This window comes from Leptinotarsa decemlineata, unplaced genomic scaffold, assembly GCF_025532065.1.
Source record: "Leptinotarsa decemlineata unplaced genomic scaffold, Ldec_3_MD MMD2_tig00026294_RagTag_RagTag, whole genome shotgun sequence".
Classification (NCBI taxonomy): domain Eukaryota; kingdom Metazoa; phylum Arthropoda; class Insecta; order Coleoptera; family Chrysomelidae; genus Leptinotarsa; species Leptinotarsa decemlineata.
In genome coordinates this window covers 3,758,928-3,766,178 of record NW_027412674.1, presented here as the reverse complement: position 1 = coordinate 3,766,178, position 7,251 = coordinate 3,758,928, and the positions used below count along the sequence as shown (strand labels likewise).

At 33.1% G+C, this 7,251-nt stretch overlaps 1 long non-coding RNA gene across 1 annotated transcript; it reads left to right on the top strand.

Annotated features, from left to right (window-relative positions):
• Positions 1 to 322: 322 nt before the first annotated feature.
• LOC141484866 (uncharacterized) lies at positions 323 to 1,677 on the top strand. The gene is made up of 3 exons (XR_012466851.1): positions 323 to 888; positions 958 to 1,050; positions 1,343 to 1,677. It is a non-coding gene; the product is annotated as an uncharacterized lncRNA (long non-coding RNA).
• Positions 1,678 to 7,251: the final 5,574 nt, after the last annotated feature.

Sequence of the window (7,251 nt, the reverse complement as noted above, 5' to 3'; positions counted from 1 at the left end):
ATTCCCTGTATATCATAAAACGAACGTATATATTCCAAATATTCATAGAATATTCTTGGAATATATACATGCCTTTAGAATATTCATAGAATATACTTGAATGAAAATGGCAGGATTATTCGCGAAAGAATGTGCATAGAATGTCTATAAATGGATTATTCTCCCTTGAATATTCTAAGAATATTGTCGATCGAATATACCATATGGTATATTCTTAGAATATATCCCCACGGTATATTTTGGAATATTCTATACAATGGAATTTTGAATTATCTTATAATAACGTATTCAAATAATTCAATATTATTAAAAACAAAAATATTTGAAGATCTTAATGGAATGCATAACCTAATGTATATAACCCTGATAGTGTTAACCAGTTTTTGAACTCAACGCGAAGATTCTGGATGAATTGCTCCAACAGCAACTGTTGGAAACGACAAAAAAATTTGAATGGGCCAATAAATGAACCAATTACATCAATAAATTGGTTAATTCTCATCCTATTTGTCTTTTTGTATTTGAAATTATTTAATTACAAAGCGAAAAATCCTGGAAAAAGAGAAATGGGTAAGTGAAGAATTGGAGTAAACGTTTCTCATTGGTCAATTGAAGTGTAGCGCGCGATAGTCGAATAAGCTCTGTGAAAGCGGCTGTCCCTTAATGCGTGGTACATTTGCGTTAAATCCGACATTTGATTCAACATGGCGGTTGACGTGGCAGGTTCGCGTGTGTAATGCCTGGTGTGTTGGTGTTATTATCAAAGTATAATTCTGTCACGTTCAGTGTACCATTTATAATTTGGGGTTGTCCAATTTGCAGTACAGCGAATAGTTTGATTTTGGATCTTCAAACAGGGGAGTTGCATATATTCAGTCTTCAAGAAAAGTAAGTAAAATGCAATAGTATCAATAGTAAAGTCATGGTGATTAACCTACTATAGGTACCTCATTTTAGGTTCGAGGAGAGTTGGTGTGTGGGATTTGTTGGTTTGACTAAGTACATGTTTGAACTAGAGTGATTTCAGTTGTGTATCTTCAATAGAGAAAAGTAAGTGAATGACACATTCTTTTGTAACATTTGTTTTCATAATTTTTATCACTCGTTTTCAAGATAGTATCAATTTGCCCCAAAGGAAACAGAGTGGTACCTGGTACAGGCAGGTGCGCCAAGGAACTGAAAACGTAATGAGTACTTTCCAACAAGACAATGCAAGTTGCTCTCCAAGTCATAAAATGTTGTAAATGTTCATGAGTAACCTATGCGAAAAATATGTATTTGATTTTTATTCCAGTTTTATTGTGCCACTTTCAAATAGTGATAAATGCACATTTTGTTCCAGGTATTACTATTGAAACACTGGCTGATGCATTGTTGGACAAATATAAGGAAAACTATTCTGGTGAGCAAAGTTTGGATAACTTTAAGTAAGTGAAATTCATTGAAGAACCCATCATACCACTCATTTTAAATACTTCATTTGTGGGTTTATTTTTTTAAGTGAGAAACCTAACCTAACCTATTTCTTGATGTAATACACTTTTTCTTTTTCAATGAAATGATATATTTATTATTTTTTAATTAGTGCTGATGAATTCACAGAGTTGTTATTTTAGTATACATTTGTGTGAGAGTAGGAACATCCTAATTTGAATACATTTCTAATATTTGTAATATGACAGTATTCAGAAATATTTCATTCAGTGAATGAATATTTTGAATCAGATTTTTTATTTTTAATATTGGTTGAAACGTCAAATATTTCAGTGTATATTGTGTTTTTAAAATATATTTTTTTATGAATATTATGTGTTTTATTACTTGTGTGAATCTTGCATCAAAATGCAATATATACATGCCTAATAGCCGGTTACTCGTCACATTCTTGGAATATTCCAGATATTCCTAGAATATTCATAAAATATATTTAAAGAATATTCTATGGTGTTTCTCTATTGTATATTCCTACAATAAACTAAGAATATCCTGAATATTTTAAGAATATTCCTCGGGTTCTATTCCTGAAATATTCTTAATAGAATATACCTTAGATATTCTAAGAATATTATAAGATATTCTAAGAATATTCCCAAGGAATATTCTTAAAATATATCAAAGGTTCGCCAGGAACACTTCCAGGGAATATTTTCCAGAAGATATATATATATATATATATATATCCATGGCATATTCATAGCATAATACAATATCCTCAAATGTATATTCATGAAATATACCTGGAATATCCATTGCTATGTGGGTAATTGTTTTCAAAGCACACACAAAAAAAGTAACAGCTAATAAGGGTAACTCACATAGAAAATTTAGAGTAAATGTTCAAAATGTGCGCCATTTTGCTCCATGCAACAATAAAGATTTTGTTCGAATTTTGCTCTTACATTATTCAACATCTCAGGAGTTATAGCTCGGCATTCATCAATAATTCTACGACGTAATTCATCCAAATTGGCTGGCTGTGTAGCATAAACTTTAGACTTTGAATATCCTCACAAAAAGTAGTCCAGGGGTGTTAAATCTGGTGATCGTGCTGGCCATTCAATTGGACCTCTTCTGCCAATCCATTGTCCTTCAAAATGATTATTCAAAATATTTCGGACCTGTTGGGCATAATGGGGTGGTGCACCGTCTTGTTGAAAATGGATAAATTCAACTTGACATCTTGGATCCTGTTCAATTATTTCAACTATACGAGGTTGTATTGCCTCTTCAAGAAGTTGTAAATAAGAATCACCGGTTAAATTTCCATCAATGGAAAATGGACCTATATGAAATATGATTGCCTAATATTTCGGCCCAGACATTCAACCTTTAAGGATGATGGGTATGTATTTTTGCGTATTGTCTTGAGTTTTCATCTGACCAATAACGGCAATTGTGACGGTTCACGCAACCATTTAAATAAAATGAGCTTTCGTCCGAAAAACATATGTTATAAAGCAGCTCTGGATTTTGCATTAATCTCTCACTCATGCCTTCACAAAACTCCTGTCAAAATCATCCCCATTGAGTTCATGAACAAGTTTAATTTTGTAAGGAGGAAATTTGTGGTTTTTAAGAATTCTCCATGCGCTCATATGGATTATTCCGGCCATTGCTGATAAACCTCTGGTACTTAACCTGGGATTGGCGATGACTTGACCAATCACTCCAATCGCATTATCGTCATTCACTACCCTTCTCTGAACATTTCTTTTTTTATTTCAAACCGAACCTGTCTCCCTGAATTTTGTGACCAAATCCAGAACGTTATTTCTGTTTAGGTGTTCACCAGGGTTTTGCTCGTTGAATAAAATTGATGTTCTATCAGCATTTTAGTCATTGCCAAAAAATAAAGCAATAACTGAAACCTTTTCAGCAGTAGCGTAAGGCATTTTTAAACAAATAACAATACACGACCAGCTTAAACAAAACAATCGAACTAGGTACTAATGAAAACTGGAAGAAGAGGGGTGGGTATTGATTTTAAAAAAGGGATTTTATTTAACAAAAAACTGATGAGAAGAACTGCTCGAAAATTTTTTTATTTAGGCATACAAGTTACCGAGTGGTTTGTCTAATGTATTATTAACATGGCAATTATCTCGAAAACTAATCGTTACAAATTTTTTTTTAACATATTTGTAAAGGTATTCGAAAGACCTTTAAAACAAGGTGCCACTCGACCTACTTTCCCTATCTAAATAAGGGTCGTCGGACGCACCCCTCCGAGGGGTTGCGTACTACAAAAAATCTGATTAGTCTGAAAGGTGTACCTCTTCAATTAGAAATCGATGTGAATAAACTTTTTTTTTATTCTTACTTTTTATATTCAAAAACGGCTCTGTTAAGTTTTCGTTGTTAAACACTGTATTCAAAACAATTGAATGACTTGTTTCAGATATTCAAAACAAGTCATACACTACATAGCATTTTAGGAAATCCAAAGGACAAAGTCAAGAATTCTGAAAAATCTGGAATTAACGAAATTAAATGTAAGGACTCTATCAAAATGAGATATAAGGAACACTTAGCACACCTAAAATATGAAACATCAGAAAAATCAGCAGTCGTAAAATTATAATTTTTTGCAACAAAACCATTCCATAGACTTTAATTCATTGATATTAATTAGTCAGACAAGTTAACGACAACAGACATCTAGATGTCTATGAGAGTGAAGAAATAGGTAAACATAATAATATTATGAATAACGATGGTGAACCAATACCTGACTGTCAGATAAGGCAACATGGTGAAATGAATGTAATGTAATGTAAATTAATGTAATAAGGCAACATTGTAAAATCCACGCCGGAATCGATTGACAGTCTCTTGATTTTGATTGCGACGTGTAAAGGTATTCTTTGAATATATGATGGAATCGGCCGATACTTGATGAAAATCCATAACTAACGTATTCCAAAAACACTTTATTGTGAGATTTTCACTAAATTGTTTTACAAAAACGCAACACGTGTTTCGCCATACAATGGCTTCATCTGGCGTGTCTTTCAACTCAGTTGAAAGATGCCAGATGAAGCCATTGTATGGCGAAACACGTGTTGCGTTTTTGTAAAACAATTTAGTGAAAATCTCACAATAAAGTGTTTTTGGAATACGTATTCTTTGAACTTTTCCGAACAAAATTTGTACCTCGCGACTGATCTTGAAGAACTGAATTCTGCAGAGAAATTTCTCCACAATAATGAAGTAGTCAAAATGAGGTAGTAACACCAGAAAACATAAAAAAATCCACAAGATCGGTTTGAATGATCAAAAAGTGAAGTTGCGTGAGTTAGCTAACATTATGAAGATATCAAAAAAACGTGTTGGCTTTATATTGCATGAGCTTTTGTGTATGAGAAAGCTTCGTTCGAAGTGGGTGCCGCGCGAGTTCACTGTTGACCAAAAACAACGTCTTGATGATTCTGAGCAGTGTTTGGCTTTGTTTGAACAAAACAAACTGGAATTTTTGCGTCGATATGTGACAATAGATGAAACATGGATACATCACTTTACTCCGGAATCGAAACGATCGTCATCTGAGTGGAAAGCAACTTGTGAACCTCGTTCAAAGCGCTCGAAAACAAAACAATCGGCTGGAAAAGTTATGTATGGCCTTGGTATTTTGGAATGTGCGTGGTGTAATATTCATCGACTATCTTGAGAAGTAATATACCATCAACAGTATATATTATTTAGCGTTATTGGAGCCTTTGGAGGCCGACATTGCAGGAAAACTACCCCATTTGAAGAAAAAGGAAGTGTTGATGAAGCAACACAGTGCACAGTGTCACAAATCAATGAAAACGATGGCAAAATTGTTGGAAATGGGTTTCGAATTGCTCCCTCATATACCATATTCACCAGATTTGGCTCCCAGAGACTACTGGCTGTTCGCGAAGAAATGTTGCTGGAATGAAGAGGTTTTTGCTAAAACTGTGGACAATTTTGAGGCAAAAGATAAATAGTTCTAGAAAAGTGGTGTTGGAATGTTATAACGGCGCTGGAATGTGTGGCTCTTATTGGAGATTACGTTGATGAATAAAGCCAATTTTGAACAAAATAAAACCCGTTTTCTTCCTTAAGCCCGGGATGTTTCAGTTCAAATATTATATGTATGAAATCTGACTAACTGATGTAGTCATGTGAGGAACTTTATGTTGACTATGTTGAGTATATTTCTCGAATCAACGACCATATCTCCGGTCGCTGTGCTAGAAAAATACTAGGACAACTTGACAAATATAGTTTTGAGAAAATTGAGTTTTAATGATATAAATGTAGCTGATATTTACATTTCTCAAACTGACAATGTCATTTTATGGTGTTTGGTGTCTAAGGTATATGGAAACCTAATGTTGTTATAAAGTGTCAATTTTGTTTTTTAATTTCTTTTTGTAAGGTATATTTGTATTACACTGGAAAAAAAATTTAATTTTGAAGATATCTCGGTTTTTGCTCGAAGTTATCTGAGTATTGAAATTACTTTTTTGTTTTTGGTATAAGTTATTTCTACTTTTGTTGAATAAGTCCTTGTATTGTTCTATATTTTTTTGAACATCAGTAAACTTAACATCATTTCTCATTTTTGTATTACCTTGTATAACCTTGTATTACATGAATTGTTGAGGAAAGTTTGGGAAGAAGTCAGATTCTCAAACTTCCGTTACTAAAGTTGTCCTTCGAATGTCGAGTTAATGAAAACAGCTCAAGGAAGAAAAAAACAGTTGTTTTTACAAGTAAAACGAATATAAACTCTTAATAATAAACAAAACTAACTATTAGGTATTATTCCTTGGCATGAAAAAAGGAACTTTGATGACGAAAAGTATAAAAAAGGGTATTAATTACTTGAGGTTTACTCACTATTCTCATGCTCTACCTTTTGCCCTGTATTAAAGGCTTTGAAACTAAAAGAAATCATGATGTTCTACTGGGATATGTTTGAGTAAGATCAAGTATGTTTTTCAAACGATATTTTTGGCCTGTTAATATACGCTGCACTAGGTCTATTATTCCCTTCGTTATTTTTTTTAGTGATCATTATTTTTTTGAAAGATTCTGCATCAAAAGTATCTTTATAATATATTGAATTTGGATACTCTTTGGTGACACGCAATACTTTTATATTAGCCAAAAGTACTTTCTCACCATCAGTATTTTTTATGAAGGATCTAAAATTATATCACAAACTTTTCCAATCTAATATGTCAGAATATTTAATATCATTTACTGAATAAGGCTTCCATATTTTTTTGCCAATTTGATAACCACTTCCACTTGTTGTGGAGTATACAAGGGCACACTCCACAAAGCTCTCTTCTTCGAAGATTCTATGCAATAATGCATTGGGTCTTCCTCTTTTTGGGAATGACCCGCTATCGTTTGATAACGATACCTTCTGACGGAAATTGTCAGTATCATAAAAAAATACATAATTATTACGTGACTTTTTGCTCTCTGTATATTAACTCTCCGCATTTGCAACATTTTTTGGTGATGCACCACATTTTGCGGCTTCTCTAAGTATTTTTCGTGTCCTATTAGACACCGCGAAAACAAGTTTCTACTCCGGTGTCATCCGCTCCCTTCCGTAGTCAGCGACAAACTAATTCTCACAGACAATTTGCAACCTTCATTTGGTTCAATACAAAGACATCTCCAAGATATTTGGAATGTTTTTTATGTATTAAATATTATCGTGGAGCAATATAAAGATCTTTCAAAAAACAGTCATTATTAGATTGA